The 24,071-nt window shown below is 50.9% G+C and overlaps 1 protein-coding gene across 2 annotated transcripts in view; it reads left to right on the top strand.

Annotated features, from left to right (window-relative positions):
* LINGO1 (leucine rich repeat and Ig domain containing 1) overlaps positions 1–24,071 on the top strand; it is a 144,888-nt gene that overhangs the window by 54,937 nt on the left and 65,880 nt on the right. The window lies entirely within an intron of this gene.

Here is a 24,071-nt window from a genome sequence, read left to right as displayed (position 1 = left end):
ATTGGAAAATGTGTGTGTGGGGGGGTTTATCTAGCTGCATTATCAAAATTGGTGTGTAGCCATGAAGCAAAATTCAGGTGGGGGAGTATCGAAGCAAATCGTTCTGGCTTCCGTCTGTTGACAGTGTCCAGGAAATTGAAACGTGTCTCTTTGATTTGACGTGTTTTGACTTTTATGTTTTAACTTAATATCCAGGTTATATTTAACATTTTATTATGGTTCGCATTTGACAAATGAAATACTTTATCCCTTACTGCAGCAAAATGCCTGAATGTTTCATGGTGAAATGTGAGGGCTTGGGTTTTTCCTGAGTCCTGTTCTGCGGCTGATTTTGATTCATTGAGTTCAGTGCAAAACAAAACTTTTAATTTAGGAACCACTCACAGATCAGATATTGCAGTTTCTGACAAATTCATGGCTTTTTGGTTATGTGCACCCTGCAAAGGGACACCTGAGCCCTGGAGTAGGTTCAGGTGGGCTGATGTTTGGAGCTGCTGCTGAGATAACATAGAGCAAGATTTATGGCTTTGACCTGACCTCGCAGGGACGGAGGTGTCTGTGGAGAACCGTGTCCTGTGCTGGTGTGGGTACCTTGCTGGGGAGGGTGCCTGGGAGGTGGCATGTCCCTCTGGTAGATGCCATGCAGAGCATCCCTATTCCCTGCCCTGGGGTGGTAAGGCCGCTCTGCTCCTGCTGCCACCCTGGCAGGTTTCAGGTCACACAGATTAAAGGCTCCTTTGTGTCCCCAGCAAACCCCCCACTTAAGCAAAAGGAAAGCAGAGCTGCAGGCAGAGCTCGGGGTGACCCAAACGCTGCTGCCAGTGCCTGTTGGCCGCTCGCTTGTGTGTGCACGTGAGCGCGGTGTGTGTTTGTGCATCCGTGTAGGGAGAAAGACGCGTTCCAGGCAAGTTTTCTAAAAAAACAAATGACAGCTTGTTTGCTGCTGGGATTGCAGGGCTGTCTGGCAGAGGCTCCGTACCACAACTTGGTTTGGAAGATGCAGTCAGCAAATAGCCAAACACATTTGTACGGTATCAGTCGACAGCATGTTCCAGCCTCCACCTCTGCTGGGGGGGAAAAAATTCCCCTCACTGATATATGTGTTTAAACACCAATTATTCAAGCCTCATTTGCTCTATGCTCACAAGACCATGTCCCATGGCATCTATTAATTGCATAAAAAATCTCTCATTATCCTGAATCTCCAGGATGCAGAGTTGGAGTTGCTCAGGCCCAGGTTTTCGGGAGGGCACATGTATGTGACAGCATGAGGTGGAGGATGTGTCGCACCTACAGCAGGCAGGGCACGCACAGCCATCCTGTGTGGCTCTTCCAAGCCTCTGCCCCAAGACAAGGGTTTATTGTACTTTTAACGTGGCCGATCAGTCAAGTGGGGTGTGACACTAGGCTAGGGGTGGCTCGGTAGTGCCATTCCCTTGTCCCCAGCCATGTCGGGATGCTCTGCCAGTACTCCGCACCATACGCCGCCAAGCTCCCATCGCTTGCCTCCTCCTTGCCAAATACTTATTGTTCCTGCTTTGAACTTCTGCAAAGCGAGGTTTGCCAAAGCTCCAACATGAATCATTAATTAATTCCTGGAGCTTTGGTTTTTCTTTTTTTCTGTTGTTTCACTTTGATAATTGAAAACAGGGAGCAGGAGGCACTGTAGATGCAGGAGAGCAGTCCCCCATCAGGAGGGTGCCACACGTGGCCCAGCTCCTGGGGCTGGGCTGTAACTGCTGCCAGGCTCTGTCAGCACCCAGACCCTGCCCTCATCCTCCCTGCTGGGCCCCATGTGAGAAAACCTGCCCACTTCTGGCTCTGAACATCCCTCTCCCTTTGTTATCCTCCTCCTGTGCCCTGTGACATGGTGGGGTCTCCTCTGGTGCCCACAGTGCCAGGGCTGCCCTTTGCCCAGAGCTTTGCTTGATGCAGGAGCCCCAAGGTTGAGCAATGGTGGGGAATTGCTTTGCTTCCTTTGGAAATGTTGCTCCCTGAGGGGTGTCTGGCAGTGCTGGTGGGGAGACAGAGCTCAGCAGGGCACCAAGAAAAGACTTGGAAAGGGAAAGGCAAGTAAAAAGGACTGAAAAGTCTCATTAAAAAGTAAAAATACAATTCCCAGGAAAGCCTCAGCATTGTGGGGAGCGGGGAGGGCAGTAAGGTCTTGCCTGGAGGCTGAAAACCCAACTTCTCCTCATGCACCACGTGCTTCAGCCCCCAACCATCCCGCTGGCTCCCTGCCAGACTCGCTCCAGTGTTTCAGTGCCATCCTGGACCGGGGAGCCTCTGATGAGTCGGGCTAATGGTGACCTCAGGAGGGACCATGGAGAGCAAGCCCCGACCCCTGCCCCAGAGCCAGCGGGAACGGGCTGCGTTTGCACTAACACCCAGGTCCCCAAGCCTCCGGGAGCTCCTGCCATTTCCACTCTCTTGCTGGTTTAATAACTTGTTCCTTATTGACATTCTTATTCCGAACACAGGGAAAATGCCAGGATGGTAATTGCAGTACATGTAAAGCAAGGCACCGTGTCATATCCTCCAGATCATCTCCTTTCCCCAGCTTGTCAGGCCCCGGTGGAAACGCGCGATGGCTTGGCTGGAGGGTGGGATACAGGGACCCACGGGTGCTGTGGGGCTGCCACCCATGGGTGGGTGGGACACGGACACCGGCCATTCCTCCATGGGGACTTGCAGGGACACGGCAGGGCTGGGAATAGCACCAGGTCTAATTGTTTCACTAACGGCCGGACCTGCTGCCTCCAGGAACACTTACATCTGCAGATATCTTGTGGTTTCTAATACCATCAGAAATCCCTCTCGCTCTCGTGTTTACCAGCGTGCAATTGCAACCCCTTGATGTCTGCATAACAGCCTTCCATTTCTGGGTTCCCTGCAAAGAGTGACAGAGCTATAACAATCTGGGTAGAGGCAAACAAGAAGCAAAAACCCACTGGGATCCAGGGAAAGATCTGTGTCCTGCAGGATGTGAATCAAAAATAGAAATGCTCTTCCCTCCCTCCACCCCAAAAGTGTTCAATAAACAGATAAGGTAGGAGATGTATAATTTTGCAAAGCCACAGTAGCCACCTTTTTTCATGTAATAAGCCAGAAAATGTTTACTGCATGAGCAGAGCAGAAGCTGTAATGTTGTAAAATTACAGTGCTGGGGAGCCATCTGCTTATTGACTGAAGTCTGGAGCACGGGCTTTCTGCTACAGCATCTTACATAGCTGTGTATGCACGTGTGTGTGCCAAGGACGCATGCTGAATGCATCTGACTACATGGTTCCTTGTGCCCAGGGGCGGTTTGCTCACACCTGACCACATGAGGCCATGTGCTGGTGTGCATGTGAGCTCACAGGTAGGGCTGTCCTGGGCCCCGGGGCACATCCCGCTCAGCAAACACAACGACGTGCCCCGCGTGCACTGGCACCCACCCCATCTCAGCTTGGCTCTTTCTGGTTTTTTTTCATCCTGACACATTTCTCCTCCTGCCTTCAGCAACCAGCCGAGCCTCTGAGCCCTACCAGCATTTGCTGTCACCTTCTGCGATTTGATTGTTAACATGAAACCACTGTGGTGATCCTAAATTGCGCTGTCACTCGCGGCAAGCGAGGGAGCCAAGCACGCACGGGCAGCGGGAGGGTCTCCTCCCCTCACCGCTATAACTCACAGCTCTGGTTTTCAAAGCGAGGTGATAGAAAAGCAAATGTGAAGCAAACAAGCAGACCCACAAGTGTAGGAGCTCTCAGGATGGCTCTGCAAGAGCGCACAGTGAGAGGGAGATTTCGCTGGCACAGCACTGGCGAGGGGCACATTGGAGGGCTCAGCACAGACCTTTGGTGGATTTGCATCTGATGAGAGCTGCAGACATCCTGGGCTCTTCCTGCTAAAGCCTCTGAGCCACACCAGCACATGGCTGCTTGTAGTTAAGAGGAGGATTATGCATGTATGAATGGTTGGCATTGAACTCCTAAACTCTTGAAATCGAATTCTGCCCTGCAGAACGGCGGCACCACTCCTGCTGAGGTCAGGGGGATTTGTGGCTGCTTGTAAGGGAGCCAAATAAGTCCTTTCTTCCCCTGCTGAAGGTCATGCCACAGTGCCCTCAGCATCTGGCTAAGCCAGCCGGTGCCCTTCACCCCCATGCAGACCCACGCGTCCCCAGTGCCTGCCAGGGCCACGCTGAGCCTGGCGCTGGTGTCACACCATGGGAGCAGCAGGGACCCGGGCTGCCACACGTGTCCCTGCATCCATGAGTGACACAGCCTGGCTGCAAGGAATCAGTCTGCAAGCCTCCGACGCAGTGAATTGGGTCTGTAGCGTTGCATGGCTTTGTTTTGATGACAGGAGTGGTGAAATAACACCCATGGGACAGAAGGGATACCAAAATTATGATATTGCCCTTTGGAATTATTTCACAGTCAATGTAACTTTCCTGTCCTCTCAGTGATATTTTACCCAGACATTGCTCAAAGGATCTCTGTCTTATATTAATCCATTTCTGCTGATGCACTGAATAAAATGCTATATTCCCCCTAGCACTCCTGCTGTCCATTTTGTTTCCAAGCAGCAAGCTGCCACCGTTCACGGGCAGCCGTGTTTGTCTGCTGCTGTGAATTATGATCGGCTATTGCCGAACAGGAACAGGGTACGGATTCATTCAGTCTTCTGCTTTCTCCCAAGCTGCTCTTGTATTATTGATAACCCAGGGCTGCGTGATTATTACGTGTATACATTTATTTTAATTTCTGTTGGTTGCTGCTGTGATCAAGTTAGGTGCCAGGCTGTACTTATCCTGGCAGCGATCAGGCACTCCAGGCCACGGCAGAGTTTACGTTAGTGAGACCGAGAGATGAGACAGGACTGGTTTTCCCCAGGCAGGGCTTTGGCCCAGGCCTGCAGAGGGTTTTCCAAGGTGCAGTTGCTTGATTTCAGTTTTAGTGGGTCTGGGCCTTGAGCTTGGTGCAGTGCAGTTGTGTTGGATGCATGGACTCTACCCATCTTCCAGGAAAGCTGTAACCCCGGCAGCACCTGTTGGGCTCCTAATGTGGATTTTCTTGGCTCAGTTCCCTTTTGCATTCCCACTTGTCCCTGTGCCCTGGGATTGTTGGGTCCAAGCTGGGCAGGAGCAAGTGGCTCTGCCTGGGCGGCTATAACCAAATCTAAACTGTATTGTTGCTTATTTTTTCCAACCTCTCCTATTTTCCATAGAACTACGAGCTTTGGGACAAAGTTTTAAAGGCACTTGAGCATCGAAAGTTGGAGAGAGGAGCTGAGAAAGTTTATGTGTCTACACCCTCTTCACTTGTCCCATAGACACCCCTCTGCAGTTTTAATGTTTTCAATATCTGGCTATTAGGACCAGGTAAAGCTAATTGTATGACTAATTCTGTTGACTTAGTTACTCCTGTAAACATTGACAGAATCAAACCCTTTGATACTCAATAGAAAACACTGCCCAGCAGAAAATACAAACAAATAGCTCTTCATATTATAACATTATAAAATAAAAATATCAATAAGGAGCTAAGTCAAAACTACATTTTAGATTCAACAGATTATTCAGCAGAAAACAGGAAAACAATGAAACTCCTCTGAGTATGGTAATAAGCAAACACAGACATATTGCTTTTTCAGATCACAAAATCTCAATACCCAAGATCAGTAGAAAACTAAGTAGAAAATGCTTTTTATAGGATTCAAATTCCAATTAAATTAGAGCAGATTATTCAACAAGAAAGCCTACAAAATGAAGTCTCAGTTTATGTATTGGAAAGCAAAATGCAAATATGTTGCTTTCCGGCTCGCAGGTTTTCAAACCAAAAGACAAACTTACTTTAAGTAAGAATTATTTCATTCAAATTCTGGGGGAATCGACTCAAGTAACTGATCCTCAACTGAATTATTCAGCTTTTTTATCAACAGACTTATTTCTTCCCTCTTTATTCTTAATTTGCCTATTCATAAATTCCACCGCTTTGTCAGTCCTAAGAAATACTTTCCAGTAGCTTTGACAAAGCAAAAATTAGCAGGGAAGAGAACTGGCACATTAATGCTTCAATGCAAAATACCTCCTTGCAATGTGAGAGATTTTTCTCTTCCTGGAGCTTTGATGCCAGCAGAAATCAATGCCGCCATCTCAGCCCACCCTCCTGTGTGGTGCTGGGCTTCCACCCGGGCCGTGGGCACAGTCCCCAGGCTGGCAGTGGCCGTGTTGGACCTGCACTCTGGGGTCCCCGCCAGTGTCCCCAGCTTTGCTTTTAGCAACTTTGCTTTGGGCTGAAAGGTCTGAGGAGGCAGAAGAACGTGCTCTTCGTAGACAGCTCTGTTATTCCGTTTCCTTTGCTCTTAGACAGTGGTGTCTCTTTTCCAGCCAGCAATTGCCTGGCTTTCATTTCTAGCCACTGGGTCTCATTGCAGAAGCTTGTGTGGGTCGTGGGTGTTTCTACGGGAAATACCGGTGATCATAAATCTTTCCTTTTGATCTCCAAACATCAATCTCTGCTGATCTAAAGAAGGCTCAAAGGTTACAGTAAGAGTTTGAGTCAGAGGGGTAAAACTAGATGAGAACCTTAGTTCTGTAATTTTATTAGGAATCAGGAAGTATTTTAACAGGGGGATTAAATGTGTCTTTAAATACAGATCTTAAAAAGAAGGAAAGAATTTGTTCAACTGACACACCGGAGGAATTGTAGGCCCTTAGAAACAATTTGTAAAACCTCATTAAATAGGAGAAGGCTCTGCAAATCCATCCAGCTCTCCTGACGAACTTTGAACCTTCCCTATTGCTCTTGTGTGCAGCTCTTCGCTGCTGCGGCTGCAGAGCAGGAACCTGCCCACAGGTCCTGAGCACCTCCCGGGACCCTGCGGCTGCGGTGTGGGATGGTAAGTGCAGCCAGGGTCCCTCCTTCAAATTGCTTCTGATTCTCCAAGTTTCTGCAGGCGCTGGCTCTCTGTGAGGCTGGCGTTAGCACAGGGGCTGGAAGGGGCAGCGGACGCCTTGGGTCAGAGACTTCAGGGGCAAGATGTGGCTTTCCTTCTGCTTTGCACACATTACCTCGTGTCTCTGCTGCAAAGCGTCTCCTTGTCCTCATCTTGTTTGGAGGCATTGCAGAGGAGAAACCAGTGATGCTGTTGCCATTTTTCCCTCTCGGGAGAGCAGGCTGGGAGAGGATGCGGAGGGGCCGCAAGGATCAGAGGCAACTGCTGGAGAAGCACTAACAGGAGGTGACAGCTTGAACCCGGCATCTTTACATGCTGCTGTGGAGTGCTGAGGTCAGGGCAACACCGTGCTGGTGGCTCGTGGGGACATGCCACCCAGCCCTGTCCAACCCTGCTGCAAACACCCTGTGTGCTGCAGATTTGTGCCTCCTGGGATGTGAGCGGAACGCCGGGGATTTTGGCACCAGCACAGAGAGCAGCTGGGGTTCCTGGCACCCGGGAAGCTATTGAAGACATCTTATGTGTTTGAGAGACGCTTGGATGTTTTGATGCTGAGGAAGGAATATCCCTCCACCTTTCTTCTGCCTGATTCTTGCATGGGGGTGAGGCTTCCCCACCCTTGGCGCTCCAACTGCGACTGAGACTCCCTGTACAAGGAGCCAGGGGAGGGTCACCCCTTTGGCATGGCTCCAGGCTTCTCCCACCAGCCAGACGTGTGACGATGTTTCCCAGTGTGCTGGCAAAGTGGAGGCAGGGTGGTAGAGGGCTGCTCCCTCCACCTCATTTCACATTCGCGTGGCTTGAAGAGCCCACGGCATCCCCTCCTTGCAGGGGGTAATGGGCTTTCTGCAGAGCTCTTCGCCAGGAGAGAATGAGAAAGCAATGTCAAATATATGTTTGAAATGTCAACAGAAGGGCCCTGCAAGATTGACTGCAGTCTCGTGAAATATTTAATTCTTTCTCTCCTTATGAAGAGAGATGTTATTCTGGATGAAAGATTTATGCAGGGGGTGGGAGGAGAAGAGAGAGAGGGGGAAGAAGCGTGCGTGGAGAGGGAGGGGACCGGCTGGCTCCCTCTCTCCCTGCTACCCGTAACGGGGCCTGTTTGATCTGCCTGCCTATTACTCATCGCTGGAAATGTTGGATGCTGCTTCATTATCTCAGCCTCCTTTATTTCTATCAGCATATTTTCCCTTTCTGCTGCCTTTATCTCCACACAGATGTCTGTTGCAAAGCACGTGCTCACCTGCACGCCGGCCGCCGAGCCCTGGCCAGCCCCTCACAGCCCACCCCAAAGCACAGGGTACCGGGAGACAGGGACACCGGTGGTGGGGTGGCCATGAGGAAGCCGTCCATGCCAAATGGTGGCAGAAGGGGTGTCATATGGAGCAGTATACTTATTTTCCAGGCCTGCAGGTTTTATGCTGTCCGACTGAGAGGTTTGGCTCTCCCATGTGGGGTACCAGTGTGTGATGCTGCAGATTTGTGGGGTGCCACAACGGCATCTCGCCAGGCTGAGGGGGACAAGGAGGGCAAGGAAAGCGCTCCTCTTCTCTGCTCCCCACTCAGTGTTGTCATCTGCTCTGCATCCAAAGGCTCACTGCCTCTCCATCTGTTTGGGGTTTGCTGAACGGGGTGCCTGGGCACAGCCAGACGCCTCTGAGCTCCATGGGAACCCCTGTCACCTGCATCTGCCCCGTGTCGAGCCGCCGGCTCACGAGGGTGACGGCTGATCCCGTGAGCCTTCCTTGCTCCCTGCTGGCGGCAGGGCTGGCACTCAAAGCGGGAGAGGGATGGGTGTCTGCAGACACACTCACCCGGAGCCTCCTGGGCAGTGGAGCTTGGCGGAGGCCTCTGGCATCTGTTGTAATGTCAATAACAGCGATAATGCATTGGAGGTTGTGCTAGCGAGACCAGAACCACCTGAGGAAGCATCTCCCAAACGCTGCAATTGTTGAGATAGAACAACCAGCAACACCAGAAACAGGAACAGAGATGTGAACTTCCAAAAGCAGTAAAAGAAAAAAAAAATTGAAACAAAACCTCTTTTGATTCCACTGAATAAGGTTTTTTTAAAAAATAATTTCAAAACATTTTGATAGTTGCTTTTTCATTTCTGGTTCTTCTTGCAAAACTATAAATTACCTTAGATTTATTAACCTCGAAAATGATTTTCTTTCATTTTCAGTGTGTCAAAAATGGGACATTTTGACCTTCTGAGCCTTTTTCTAGAATTTTTGTGAAATGGATAATGGATAATTTGTCACTATTGATCCTTTTTTTATTTTTCTGGAAGGCTTTGCATTTCAACAAACTGGTATTTACTGATGAAAACACATTTAGCTGACAAATCCCCAAAACAGCTTTATTCAGGCGATGCTTGTGAGTTCAGGTTTCCAGAGCAGAGGAAGGGTTTGGTACATGATCAGGAGCTTTCACATCCCAGGTGGGGACGCATCCTGAGGGCGGGCGCCTCTCAGACAGTTACAGCTCTCTGCGCCTGCCTAGCTGGGGTCCAAAGCAGAGACCTGGAGCTGAAAAGGGCAGTACTGTCCCCTCTCGAGTCCCCAGGGCCACCTGTGTCCCCACTGTGCAGGGCAGAGCTGCTCAGAAACCCATGGCTGCCCTTGCACCTCCCCGCTGAAACCACACGCATTGGCATCGCTGGCATCCGCACTGTTATACTCACTGCAGCCTTAAACCTTGATAAATGCCTTTAATATTTAATTGGTCTTTAAAAAATATAAATAGGCAGGATATTAAATGCAACTCTTCAGGCAGAATAAGGTGAGTAATGTGTGTTACCCAGCGACTGGTGGCATCTTGCAAAATGCACTTAGTGTGGTTTGAAAGTGAGGTCTTGGGAAGTGTTTCAAGGAGCCAGGGCAGGCTCGTGCTCACTCCCAAAAGCAGATGCATGGCATCTGCCCCACACACCTGCCTCGCATTGCCTGGCCCCAAACTGGGGAGCCCTGCTTGGTGCCAAGATGTGTGAGTCAGTGCACGGCTTGTTCCTCAGTGTGGAGTTTAGGGATGCTCAAGCATGGGACTTCACTGTCTGCAGAAATGAGACATGCACCTTTGCTACTGCCTCAGCCAAGCAGGACCTCTTTGTTCCAGCCATTAAAAACCGTTTCCTCAGGGTCCAGCAGTTGTTGTGCAATTTGCAGGGGCAAAAAGCACCAGAAAGTTCAGATGGGACTAAGGCCAGGGAGCTAAATTAGCGGTTTGAGTCGCAGGGCCATGTCCTTTGCAGCAGTTTGTCCAGCTGCAGTGTAGCAACGTGAAGTAGCATCTGCTCAGGATTTTTCAGGATTTGCCTGCAAACTCCCATGTCCAGCTGTGCCAGGTTTTCAAAGGACTTCCGCGCCATCCCCACATGCCCTGGCATGAGTCTGTCCCTTGGGAAATCAATTCTACTGCCCCACTGAGACACTAGATCACGATCCAAAGCTTGGGCCTGGCTGTTGCTAAGGGCAAGTTATGAACTATAAAGCAAATGTATAGGCAGATAACCCTTGGGAAAACTAAAACAAGCAAAAAGATGCCCCTATTCAAACATCTTTTGAAGTTCACAGGAGGGTCAAATGATGTGCTGGGAGAAAATTCAGGTTTATTAGGGAAGCTGGGGTTCAGTCATTTCCCCCTAACCGCCTGAGCCAGCAGTCCTCATGGAGGAGGTGGGAGTAATGAGCATCCTCCCCTGCCATCACCAGCACACTTGTCTGACTCCTTCAGCATTGCCGGCACAAGTGGTGGGTGAACCTCCACACATCTAAAGGCTGATTTTTCAATCAGATGAGCACTTAAGCCTCCCAGAGTTCAGGTACTTGTCTCTCCGCTGCCACTCCTGCCTCTTCACTGTGAACAAGTGGGCTGGAGATCCCAAGAGAATGAGCTTTGCTATGAAGTTCTAGCACCTGTGGCTCGCGGTTCAGGACTGGCATGAAAATAGCCACTCTTGGAGCTTGGCTCCCTGTTGTTCACCCACAGCAGCGTCTCAGCCAGCATCAGCTGGCTCTGAACACATGGAAATGCTGCAGGCTTTCGGCAGCAGCGCCGGGGAGCTGCCGCTGAACACACAGACCTGTGACTGTGGGAAGGAGGCAGGAGCAGGTTCCACGGCAGCCGCGTGGCGTCCAGCCCACCGCAGCTGTGCCTGCGTGCGCAGCGGGGAGACCCCTGCGCGGGCAAAGCCTTCTGCTCTTCCCCTCTCCAGATGGAGCAGGCGGGGGTGGCGGGCAAGTCTGGATCTCTCTGCCTTTGCCTTTCTCACTTTTCTTCCCTCCTTCCTCCACTTTTATTCTCCCTCCTCTGCAAACCCAAAACATTTTGGAGACTCTGCACTCTCTGCTAGCCTATTATTCACAGAACCTCCTATCTCCCCGCTTCAGGATGCTGCCTGGATCCGACCAATTACCAGCTCCCTTGATGTATTACACCATAAAACCCTTAACCTCATTATAGAAAATTTCTTTTGAATGGCCTTTAAAAACCATCTCATTACACAGGAAGAACTGTAATTACCTTTAACAAGACAGAGATATTGTGCGAGCGAGTGCGTTTGGGCTGTCAAAACAGCAGTGGTGGGAGTTCATCTCCAACTGGTTTCACCACAAGGGCAAACACTTTGTAATTCCCTCCCCTGCCCCACTCTTCATCCCGGCCCTCCTCCTGCCCCTCACTCCTTCTCTCTCCCCGCCTTCTCCAGGCAAGCACAGCTCCTCGCTTGGCTCCGCTTTCCGACATAAATCCCGTCTTCCCCAGGTCTCGTCTCCCTGACGCTCCTCATCCCTGCAGCCTGAGCAAAGCTCTTGCAAAGCCCGTCCTGCTCTGAGATAACATGCAGGTGATGCTGCTCAAGGGCTGCTGGGGTCCCTGGACTGAGGGTTGGACTCGGCCAAGTGGAACCAAGAGGGAGGTGATAATATGGCTCCCAGGACTTGCCATTGCCACGGCTGTGAGGGTGACATCTTTCCTGCGCAAGGCCACGTGGGTTTAACAGGGAGGGCTGAATGCTGCTTTGCCTTTACTGCCTTCCAGGGAAGAATAAATACGCTTTTTTGTAGGACATCTCTACCCCGTGTCTGCTCCTTCCAGCTCTGGCCTCTGTTGACCTGAAGGGCCAGGGGTCCATCCCTGCAGCCGCTGAGGATTTGGCTCTTTGCTGCCATGTTACAGCTCCACGTTGGAGGGGGACGGGAGGGGTTACGTTGTTTTCCTTTCTGAATGTATATGACTCAAAAGAAGATATTTTTTCCAAACAAAAATTTTTCCATCCCATCTGTCGCTAATGTCAATGCACTCCTTTGCCCAGATCCTTTTTTTTAAAAAAAAACCAAACCCGACACCCTAAAAATCTAACATTATTTTAGAAAAATCTGAGTACGTGTTGCCAGAGCTGTGATATTTTCTGTTCCTTGGAAAGGAGCTGTTGCGGTTTTTAACCCTTAGTGTTCATCTCAAGGGGCTGCACCACCCTCACCCCCACTGGGCAGCTCAGCACCTTCCTCCTTACTCTTTCCTGGGCTGTTTATAGCTGTTGCTTCTTTATTTATGTCCTTCGTTATCTGGGATTTTTTGGGGTGTGTTTTCATACTGACAAAGGAGAAGCTCGGCAAGTACTGTTTACCCAAATCCCACATGGCCACCCATGGTATCTCAGGCAGTGTTCACTCTGGCATTACAAGTTGATAGAAAAGGAGCATTTGCCACCTATTTCCTCTGGCTTTGAACATTTATGAACAAATAAGAAGTCTGGGGCTCATCCAATAGCTCCTGCCATGGGTGGCTCTGCCCTGGGGGCAGACAGGTAGGCAGCTCCATCACTTTGTCTGTCCGTGCTGGCAAAACATGGTCATCTACTACCATATTGGCAAGGAGAGCGTGGACATTGAGCCCAGCTGCTGTGAGATGAGGTAATTGCTTAAGGGTCTTAATTGCCCTAAGCAGCCACACTTGGAGCCCCCGTCTGACTCAGCTCTGGGAACCATTTTGAAGCTCAGGGTTGGCTCTTTCTCTCCTTTCCTGAGTGTGGACGTGTTTCTAGCTCTGTCTTCAGTCTTGGCTGCTCATGGGGCTCCTGGACCTGGTTTGTTGCTGTTGATGGCCCTGGCTGCAGCACCCACTTCTGCCTGCTGTGTTTGGAGCCCTGAGCGCACTGCGGAGGGCACCTTCTGCATCCAGCCCTTGTGCTCCAGGGAACGTGTTTCTGAAGCCACAAGGTGAGTTTGACCTCACAGTAGAGGACTGAGCTCTAGAAAGGCACTGGCTTTCCTACCACCTTGCTGTTAGCTCACTGGCTGGGGTTCCTGGTGTGTATCTTTGAAGTTGGGCTCTATCAATGTACTGTGCTTGTAACGCTGGGTGTGCTGAGGACCAGCATGGAGAACCAGGCTGGGTTTACGTGTGTTTATCCATCTGTGGTCCTGCCCAGAATCTGCAGCCTTGTTGAGGGCTCGTGGTGTCTTCCTGGGGCTGTAGCCTGTGTCTGGGAGGAAGGTGAACTCCTGGGGCTTGACTTTCTCCCCCCGCAGAGCAGGCAGAGAGGGTGCCAGGTCTTCAGGGAGGGGGTATCGTGCTCTTGTCTCGTGTAAGATGGCTGGGCTGGACTGTGGTTGCTGAAAAGGCTGTGAGAGAAGGAGCTGTGCGTGTGCTCTCCCTGCCCGGTGGCATGCTGCGTTTGTCTGCCTTGCACCCTGCTGGCAGGGCTCAGTTTTCCTTTTGCTCCCCGGAATGCTTCAGGGAGAGCCTGGACTCCAGTCAGTCTCCTCTTCTATCTACTGAAGATGTGTGATAATCGCCTTGGGTAGTTGCTTTCCCTATCTCAGTGTGCCAGAGACACAGAAATGTTCTTGGTCTTCTCCCTGTTGGCAGCACCTGAGTGGGAGCCTTGAGGCTGTCTGTCCAGTTGTGACTGTTTCTGCAGCCTCACCCCTTGCTGGGATCTCTGGTGTAGGAGCACAGCCCAGGCTTGTGCTTTTCTGTGTTGTGGGGTATTTATTGCAAATATCTGTACCAAGGGTGCTTCTATGGCAGGTCCTCCTGCGGCAACAGTGATCTTGCAGAAGGAAAGGCCCCTGAGAAATAGCTCCCGGTCTGCAGCCTGCATTGGCCAAGGAGTGTTCCTGTCCCACTGTAACCGCCCTCCCGAGAGCAGCTTCGCTCAGCCTCGGTGTCTCTGACCTTTGCAGCATTGTGCAGCAGCACTGGCTGCTGGAGCTGCCTTCAGCTCTGCTCGCTGTCTAATGGGCCTGTGGGGATTGGGGGGAAATGGGCAGCCAATAAAAATACAGAATATTGAAAAGGTCAGAGCTGTTCAGTGTGACTCAATAACTCACAAAACTTCTGAGGCGTTGCATCTCATCTCCCTGCCAGTCCCCAGTTGTGTCCCCAGTTGTGGGGGCTGTGGGGCTTGCAGCGTGGCTGTGGCTGGCTTGCGTGGGGTAAAGGCTCAGAGCTGTGCTCTCAGGCAGCGGTGAGCTTTGCAGGCATGTCAGTTCCTCTGTGATGTTGCACACTGGTTGCACCTTTGCAAGCTGTGTTGGGGAAGACCTTCTCCAGAAGGAACCTTCAAAAAGTGGACCTACTTTTATGGAGGGAGAGATGCATGTGTGTTTAGGGTGTTCACTGGGTTTTGCTCACAGGTTGCTGCCATGTCCCCAACAGCAGGGAACTGGGCAGATAGGTGCCATGTGGTTGAGGTTGTTTCAGTGCCATGCTCTGGATCTGTGCCCTGGGTGTCACAGTGGTGGCAGGCAGGGACCACAGGCCTGGAGGGTGCTTGCTCCTGTACTTGGTCCTGCCGGGTGCAATGGGCTCCTGCTCATCCCAGATTTCCAGCAGCTGAGTACATTTAGAGTCAGATGTGTACTTGGCTTTTCTGTGCCTCTCTGTCAGCTCACCTACAACAGGGGAGCTGAGCCTCTCCTGCTTGCTGATAAGGGCAAGGCTCCCCTGCAAAGATGGGCTGATCTAGCAAATCTGCCCTTTCTGAGGGCGGGGGGAAACATGTATCTGAAAGTTCTCTGACTCCGCTTCTCCAGCATTAGCACAGAGGGAGGTTCCCCCTCTCTGCCTCTGACCCATTCTAGTTCTCCACCTCTGTTCCAGCACATCTGTTGTCTTGTCCTCCTGCCACAGGCCACCAGCTGGTGGGGGCCTCACCTCTCCAACCGAGGTACATTTGATGGCCCTTTGTGGTGGCAGAGCAGGGCCAGGTGATCTTGCCATATGCTATGGAAATATGCTGTAGGCCTGCCAGGTGCTGGGAGCAAGGGGAGAAAAAGGTCTTCTAGAAACTACGTATTTCATCCCACCAAAATTGTCATGTGAATTTACCGCTGAAGGTTCCACATCAGGCCTGTGCCACAATGATGGTTATTGGAAAATATCAAACAGCATTTCATGCAGTTCCCTTTTGTGTGAGCAAGAGGCATTTGGAAATGACAGTTCATTGAGCTTAGGAGTGAACGTTTTGAAGTGCTGGACATGAAAACAAAGGAGTGAAGGGAAGCTGGGGGTGGGTGCCAGGCAGGCAGCAGCCAGGGCTGTGCATTGGCACAGCAGCAGCGCTCGCCCTGGACGCTGCGTTCCTCGCGTGGATGCCGATTGCTCTGCGGACTCTGTGCCTGATGGTTGGGGCTTGCCCAGGTTTCTGACAGAGGAGACCGAGCGTTTTATGCCACTTCCTTTGGTTAAATGCAATTATCCCACAGCTGTGCTCCTGTGTGCCCAGCTCTCACGTGCACTCGCACCCTGGCCGTGGGCACTGTGGATGTCTGCACAGCCCGATGCTTTTTACTGCCCCTGGCTTTGTGGTTTCAAGTCCTCGTGTTGTGTCCCGGGGACAGACTTTTGTGTGGTGTGTAGCTCAGTAAATATGTAATGTGGCTTTTTAGGGCTTTATTGCTTTTATGCAGCACTAATGTTATGCTATTCAGAGAGCTCTGGCATGCCTATTAGCAGCTGAAGTGGAGCAAAGGAAGGATGTTCTTCCTCTCCAAGCCCATCATCTTCCCCTCTTGATGCTCTCAGCCATGATATAGTGGTCTAAAGGAGACAACTTGTCTCTGTTAGCACTCAGTGAAAAAACAGTCAATGAGATTGTTAGAAGTGACTGCGGGTTGGCCTTGTTTTTAAAAGGGATCTAAAATATTTGGCTAAAGTCCCATTGCAGCATTTTCAACTTTTGCAAAAACCGTCTGCTAAACAACTTATTTCTAGAGTTCCTACCAGAATCATGCTCTCGGGTTTGGGGTGACCACCATGAGGAATTGCAGGTGCTCCTAAGGGCTTTAACCGACCAGTCCAGGAGGTGTCACCAGCAGCACCTTGCATTGGCTGTGTGTCACAGCCCCACAGCATCTTGCAGAGGGCTCTCAGGCCCTAGCTGTGTGTTGGATGGAGTTAGGAACACTTTATTTCCTGGGATTCCCTGGATTCAGGGTAGGATTTAGCTCCTGTTCCTGTCCGCACCAAAACTGGCTTCTCCCTGGGCAGGGTGTTACCCTGAGAGCAGAGCCTGCTCCGTCCTCGTGCCCCTGTCCCGCACTGCTGCACCGATGTGCTCCAGCTCACGTGTGCGTGGATGCTGCCAGCAGGCTGTTCAGCCGTTGTTATTTTGGATTGGCTCTTCAGCACCTTGCTGGTTTGGGGCCCTAGAAGTTAATAATTGTGCTACCTACTTTTAATGTAGTGGCACTCATTCAGTCTGCAGTTCCCAGAATGTGTAAGTGACGTGGATTAGTATTACACAGGAAAAAGTCAAGCTTCTGGTGTGAGATCAATAGATCATGACTTGTTGACATTTGAAAATACATCTTATTAGCAGTTCATATTTTGGCACTTTACATGTTATTCCCATGAACCTTCCTCCCTGCCGTCCTGAGGAACTGCTGTGCGTGTGGTTGCTGATGGCATCAGAAGTCCTGTGGAATAACATTGGCTGTTCTGCATCCACTTTGTGGCTTTTATCTCCTGGAAAATAAATGCCCTGATGGAGAGAGGTGAAAGTGCTGTCAGTCACTGTGGTGCAGCGACCAGGAGCCATTAGCATCTTGTGGCTGTAATGACGGGGGCTGTTTTCAGAGCTGGCTCAGGGCATCTGAACCATCAGCAGGCACCTTGCTGGTGACATCGTGGAGAGCTGTTGTGACCAGAAAGGTGGGACTGGGAGAGCAAAGGGAGCCCAGGGTGGGTGTTGTGTCCTGTGTGGAGATAGAGGCTCACTGGAAGGACAGCACAGGACATGCTTGTGTGACCTGGGCTGTGCTGCTGGGCAGATGAGCAGAGGCTCTGCGCTTTTGGGGTGCAAACCAGCACCTTTTACCAGTGTCAATAAGGAAAGCAGCAGGGCTTGTCCTTGCCTCTCAATGACCCTTCTCAGCCTCAGCATATGTGGATCTTTGTGCAGAGGCCCTTCTTCGACAACAAAGTGGCTTCCTCGAGGGGACAGGGCTCAAGGGAAAGCCTGAGTCTGTTTTGACTCTGGACCGGGGTCTCCTGTAACTCCTGTGCTTACCTCCTCCTTTCCCCATGTGTGGTGGATGGTGCAGGGTTGACTTTTCTGTGTGAGTCGGCTTCTTTGGCAATGAGTTTGGAGCTGAGTTTTGCAGCCAGCTGTAATCATGTCTCTTCAGGGCGTTGCACGCGTGCACACGCGTCTCTCCCCTCGCATGTCTTGTGCCGCTTTCTCCTTGGGAGGAGGCTGATCTCCTGCCCAGCCCTCACCCATCAGAACGGATTAGAGCAGCTCTTGGCTCCTCCTGCTCAGTGGAGGAATTTCCAGGATCAGAGGTTTGGATCACAGCTGCAGGGATGATCCCTCTTTCGGTAAGCTTGGCTGAGAAAGGTGGTGTGCGGTTATTCTGCATCAGTGGAGGATACTAGAGAAGATGCACTTTCCTGCTGTCCCCAGAGTCAACAGGAGCCGTGCTGAGTTTTGCTAAAATGGAAGAGGCTTGTGCACACTTCTGTAAGCAATGAAGTGACTCAAGTTGCCCACTCAGTCTTCTCTTTCTGCAGACCGTTCCCGAAGTCCCTCCGGATGTGTCTGAAGCATCCTAAATAAGACCTGCGCGCGCCGTGCTCCAAGGTGGAGGCTGTGCTGAGCTGCTCAGTAAAAAATAGGCCATTGCCTTTCTCACGCAGGCAGGCATTTAAAGAGCCTGTGCGGGAGGAGTGTGGGCATGTGGCTAAATATGAAGTGAGGAGCTGTCCCCTCCTTTGGCAGCTCACCTGCCTTGCATAAAATGGGGACGCTGGGAAGACAGACTGCAGGCCGGCTTTTTTTGGTAGCACTGGCTTGGTGCAGTGCTCCTACTATCCAGCAGAAATCACTAGAGAGAAAAAGCTTACTTTTTGCTTTTGCCTTTCTGGGTAGGATTTCTAAAACTGCTTAGTTTTGAACCTCTCCTTCCAGAAAAGTGAATGGCAAAACTTGCATCCCTGTGGTGGAATTGAGTAATCGACCTCGCAGGAATCCCTGCCTTGCTCCCGTGATCATTTCTACAGCCAGGTGCTCAGGCAAAGCATCTATCTCTGTCTTCCAACCTGTGATGCTGTATCTTTACTAATTAAATGAGGAATATAATCTCTTTATATTTCTGTCAGCTGATTTCAAATTAAAAAGGGACCTGTAGGACCAAGGAGAATCTTATCCTCCCTTTGGGGATTGTCTTCCTTTTTATTTAAGTTTTTTTTGCAGACTGATAATTCCATCTGAAGGTCTCCTGTGAAACTGCGGTAACCCTTGGATGCTGTTCAAGTGCATCCTGGCCCCCGGCATGTGCTCATTGCCTCCTAATTGCTCTAAATAAGTTGGGAATGATGAAATTAAAGTGTCATTGATATCAGGCAGCCCTGGCACACTGCAGTTACAGGCATGTGAGGGAAGCGGACAGATGGGGAGATGTTAGGATAATAGGTATTAAATGCAGATTTTACCCTGTTTGGGATCCCCATCTAAGCACAGTTCAAGTTCTCAGCGCAGCAAGTTTGGCAGCTGCCATGGTGGTGCCCCGGCTGAGCATTTGGCACGGACTGGTTATGTACAGGACATAAAGCTGAGTGACCTCCCTTGGCTCCCCAGAGGTTCCTGGATGTTGTATCCTCCAAGGGCAAGGACATGTGAAATGACCCTGAGGCCACACAACGTCCCCAATTTGTAAATCCTGGGTTGTCGGTCCTTGGGGTAACGTGGTCAAACAGAAGCAAGTCAGTGAGGGCTGGTGGGGCTGTGCTGGTTCATCAGACAGGCAGGGCTTGTCCTTACCTACATTCCCTTAATCTGTGAGGGACTGACAGCTGAGTTTGAGGTTTTGGCATTGAACCCAGAAGAGGGAGTGGGGTGTCCTCCTACCCTGGCAAGCAGAAAAGCTGGCCTGAGAGCCCAGTGCGGCTGGGAGCAGCATCCCCTGCTCCTGCCCTGCCTTGTCCCAGCATGGGGACAGCACTGGCAGGGAGGACATGGGAGATGATGGGAATAGTTGGTGTCATTTGGTAGCGGCTCTCATGCTCTGCTCACCTGGAGATGCTGCTACCTTTAGTTTCCTTTGCTCTGAAAGAAAAGAAACTTGATTTTTAGCATATGTAGTTAAAGGGGAAGATGATACCTTGTTCTTGGCTGGCAGTGTTAGAGTCCCATAGGAGCAGAGGGGCCTGCATAGGACCTGAATCCAGATCCTAAGCAAAGGCAGTTTTGTGACAATCTGTTCCCAGCCAGAACAGACCCATGGGGTGAAATTCATCCAAGCCATGGGACACACAGACCAGCAATTCAACACTCATCCCCAGGACTGGGTATCCCAGCCCTGATCCTGCAGCAAGAACTGCTCAGGTGTGCGAACACGATGCTCAAGAGGAGCCTCTTGGCCCAAGCACCCCATTTTTGGAGCCTGCAGGGGGTGGCTGGTCCGGAGCTGCAGACACAAGTCTGCAAGTGCTTGTGTAGCCTTACAGGTGTGTTCAGCTTTGTGATTGCACAGTTAATGGCTTTCTGAAGATGGATGGAAGGTACAGCACAGCAGTTTTCTTTCCAAAAAAATGCCAATCATTTTAATCACTTGCCTAAGATTTGGGTCAAATCCAGCCACCTGGCTTTGGATAATAACTCTCCCAAGCCTTCTTGAGCGAGTCTTGTGAAGCATCCGTGTTATCTGGACACTTCAAATGGATGGAAGGCAGGCTGACAGGGCAGCCAGCTGGTCTGCAGGATGGATGGCTGATTGCAAAGTGATGGAAAGTTACATTTGCTCGGCCGGAGCCAATTCTATTCCTGTAACTGGCCTTGGCCATTACTTCGGGTTCCCCATGGCTCATCAGATGCTCACCTAGGGGCCTGTTGCACAGGCTTTGGGTTGAGATGGCAGGATCCTTTGCCCTGGGCAGCCCTCCAGGTTCAGGGCTGATCTTTCAGAGTTTAAGACCTTTGAATTCCACCTGTTGCACATTTAAAGGCCGAAGGAGACAATTAATGACCCACTGCTCTGACTTGCTCCACAATAAAAGCCAGAAATAGTCCCCTCCCAATTCCTTTGTCAGGTGCAGTAACTCTGGGCACGCTCAAGCACACAGTTCCCAAAGACATGGAGCTGCAGGGTCTTGGCTGTGCTGCAGGAAGGAGAGGTCTCCATGGAGCTGCGAATTCCTACAAGCACAAACCAACCTGATTTTGGGGGGGTCAGGGTGTTAATTCATTGAGTTAAATTTTCAAAAGGATGTACAAGCTGCAAGGATGTGAGCATGGTGCCATTTGTGCTTTCTGGGGAGGGACTGGGCCAGTTTTCTTGGTGCCCAGCACCCCGTGGTCCTGTGCAGGGGTGCCCTCCCACCCATCACCATTCCCTCTGCTTGGGTGGAAATGTCCCCTCCAGTCGCAGCCCCTCCATGGTTGCACTTGCAACCCAGCACGCTGAATTATTGACGAAACCCCATGTGTGTGCTGGTTGGCAGGGCGCATTGCGACCTTGAGATCCCCTTCCTGTGCAACCTCCTGTGTTCATGTTGTTGGAGCCGAGTTAACCCCTTTCTCCTCATCTCCGGTGCGTGTTGGCTCATACCTGCTCTTGCTTTGTTCCAGGAGGAGTCTGGCTGCAGGCTTGGTCCTTGGGCTGGGGTAGCTCTGTGCCAGCTCCCACCACGAGCTGTCCCCTTCTCTGCATGGCCGAGCATGGCTTGGTGCATCCCTGGATCTGCAGGGAGAGGGTCCTGGTGCTGCTTATCAGCACACGAGCTGGGCACTGCCATGGCACCGGGGAGGAGGGGAAGCGCAGGGCAAGGCTGGCTCACCTGTGCAGACACGCTGGGTTTTGGCCAGTGCTAAAGTTGTCTGTTCCTGCCGAGGAAGGAGCATTGCTGGGTGGAAAGCCCTGGTGAGCCGGGCTTGGCAGAGCTGTGCAAGGAGGAAAAGAACAGTGCCATAGGAGCTGTCACCCTGTGCCACCCGCTTTTTGGCAGCTGCAGCCAGCTTGGCTATCAAGGGCAGTGAAAAAAGCTGAGGAGGCACCAGGGCTTCTTTTGCCACCAGGAATCGCTTGATGCTCTAGACAACTGCTTTGCTGGACTGTGCTGTGTGAGGCCTGGGCAAGGCTTGGTCTGGGGGAGCTTTGTTTCTAGGGAGATCCCTTGGGTTTGCTCCAACTGAGTGAGAGCGGTGTGGTTCGTCGTGCTAGGACTCTGCAAATTGGACAAAACTTCTGTGCGTTTTCCATCCCCTCCAAGCAGGGGCAGGTCTTGGAGCCCTTGTCTGGTGCTGAGCAGAGCAGGTTGTTACTGGTCCCCTCTTCCCCAGGTGCTCGGAGGTGCCCTGACACTGTCCTGCAGTAGGTGGAAGGAAGGGCTTGTTTTCCCATCTTGATCTCTCCTGGCTGAGATTTTGCACAACCTTTCTCCCAGAGGTGAAGTCATTCACTGTGGCCACCTTTAGCAGCTGCTTCCCTGCATAGTGGGTTGTAAATGTCCCCTTAATTTAGTGCTTGCAGTGCACTAAAGCAGCAACCTTAGCACAGCCTCTGCATAATAACTGAGGAGGCTCGGGAGCCTTTGCTCTGCCACAAGGCTGCTCCCCTGGACTGCTGTAGCCTTGACCAGGCAAGTCAGTCCAGGCAGTAATGCATGCACTTCCCAAATGTTTCATTTCTTTTGGCTAAACTTACTAGTGAAAGGTGTTTTTTTTTTCCCTCCTTCACAGAAGAGAATAACAGTTCTGACCTTGACGAGAGAAATGATGAGAGTTTAGAGTTCTTTTTTTTTGTTGCTATTTTTCTTGCAAAATATTCAAGTTGAGAGAGATTTTTTGCTTAAACAATTTATGCCTAGTGGATAGATTTATTCCATTCAGCTGCCAGCCACAAGAAAGGCCTGTTACTCTCTGTGGCATGGCTTTATTTTCCTCAATACTCATAAATACTCTTTGCTAAATCTGAGTTTCTACTCCTTGCAAACATGATGGACCAGGTACGCCTGTCTTGTTCCTGACACTGGATGTGCCTCCTTTCCTGGCCAGGCTCTAGGTACCCTGAGTGGTGCTCAGGACCTGCTCCTAAATGTCCCTCGGCCTCCCCACGCCTGATCCCATTCTGCTCCCATGTTATTTCCGTCTCTCAGGGATAAAGGCTGTGTAAAAATTGCTTTTTTTGACTGTCCTGGCACCAAGAGGTGCTTTGTAGACAGCACTTCCAGATCCCACCTGGCCGCTACCTCCCACGCTTCTGCTCCCAGCCAACACCCCGCTGTCCTGGCTTTTAGCAGGAACCAAGCAAAAAATGGTTTAGCATCATTTCTTCAAGGGAGAAGGGGGAAATGCAGAGGTTTAGTTTGATTCTGAATGATTTATTTGAATGAGTGTGGCAGAAATGCAAAGTGAATGTTTGGGCTTGACAGCAGAGTTTGTTTGGAGTAGAGGTAGAAAAAAATGTGAGGAGATTCTTAAAATGAAAAGTGGGCTCAGAGGGAGGAAAAAAGGGAGACGTTTTATTTTAAACGCATGAAAACTGGCTGTTTTTAATGCTGATTGATCACTTAATATTCTTTTCTGAAACGCCATTCCACATGATGCGGTGTGTTTGCTGGGGCTGGGATCGCCGCAGCCGCGTGGCTCATGGGTGAGGTTGGCGGTGGGAGCTCCAGAGCTGGCATGGCACTGCCTGCCGCCCTGCACGGCCCCGGGGCTGCCTCAGTTTCCCTTCCGTCACCCTCACCCCATGCAGCCCATCCTTGAGGTCTGGGGAGCCTCAAGTGCCTTATCCCATCCCTGCTGGGGTGGGCTAATATAAGGAAATCCATGTGCTGCTGCAACTCCTTTGCTCATGAAATTTGAGGTTCGGACTGAGATCTCCAAACTCATTGCAGCAGTGGGTCTGAGATGTAGCCTCCCTTCCCCAATGGGCAGCTTGCTGCCTTTGGGGCTTTTGATTTCTTTCTAGCTCAGATTTTCAGCCTCCTCACCTCTCTGCTAGCACAATGTTTTAGGAACAGATGGGCTTAATTTCCGATTGCTGCCCCCTGAACTTGGGAGGAGGTTTGAGTTTGGAGCAGATCTGCCTCTCGTAATCCGTGTGACTCCATCCGGCGGGGTCCTGCTGTGGGCAGGCAGGTCTGCCCTGCCCTGCGGACATGGGACCTCCAGCCAAGGGCCTGGCAAATACCCCTCCTCATGCCAAGGAGGACGCTTGGAAATAGGGCTTTTTTTCTCTCTTAGCAGATAAATCTGCCTCCGTGGTACTTTAGCAGTAGCAATGGCTGAGCGTCATCTTATAGCTTGATACTGTAGAGGTGCTTAGTCTAAGCTTCATCTAATCCTCTTTCATCTAGCAATCAGGCTAGTGATCTCACAAAAACAGGTTTCCTGACACCAGCCTCAGCATTTTGTGGTGGGTGCTTGTGCTGGAAGGGTAAAGCTTCTGTGGCATCTCTGTGCTGCTGCCCCTCAGCTGAGCCAGAGGCAAAAGGGAGAAGAAAATGAACCCAAGTTTCTAAGCTGAACTCTGTACCTGCCTTGTGGATTTTGGGTTTAGGAGTCAGCTCTTGTTTTTGTGGGATTCTGTGTCTTGTGACTTCCTTACCTGGCTTTCTGTGGAACATAAACCAGGTTTTTATAACTGTGACATTATGACTTCGGGTTGGAT

Source organism: Patagioenas fasciata, chromosome 12 (genome assembly GCF_037038585.1).
Source record: "Patagioenas fasciata isolate bPatFas1 chromosome 12, bPatFas1.hap1, whole genome shotgun sequence".
Taxonomy (NCBI): domain Eukaryota; kingdom Metazoa; phylum Chordata; class Aves; order Columbiformes; family Columbidae; genus Patagioenas; species Patagioenas fasciata.
The sequence above is the reverse complement of the archived record's forward strand: the minus strand, read 5'-3'. Positions and strand labels throughout refer to the sequence as shown.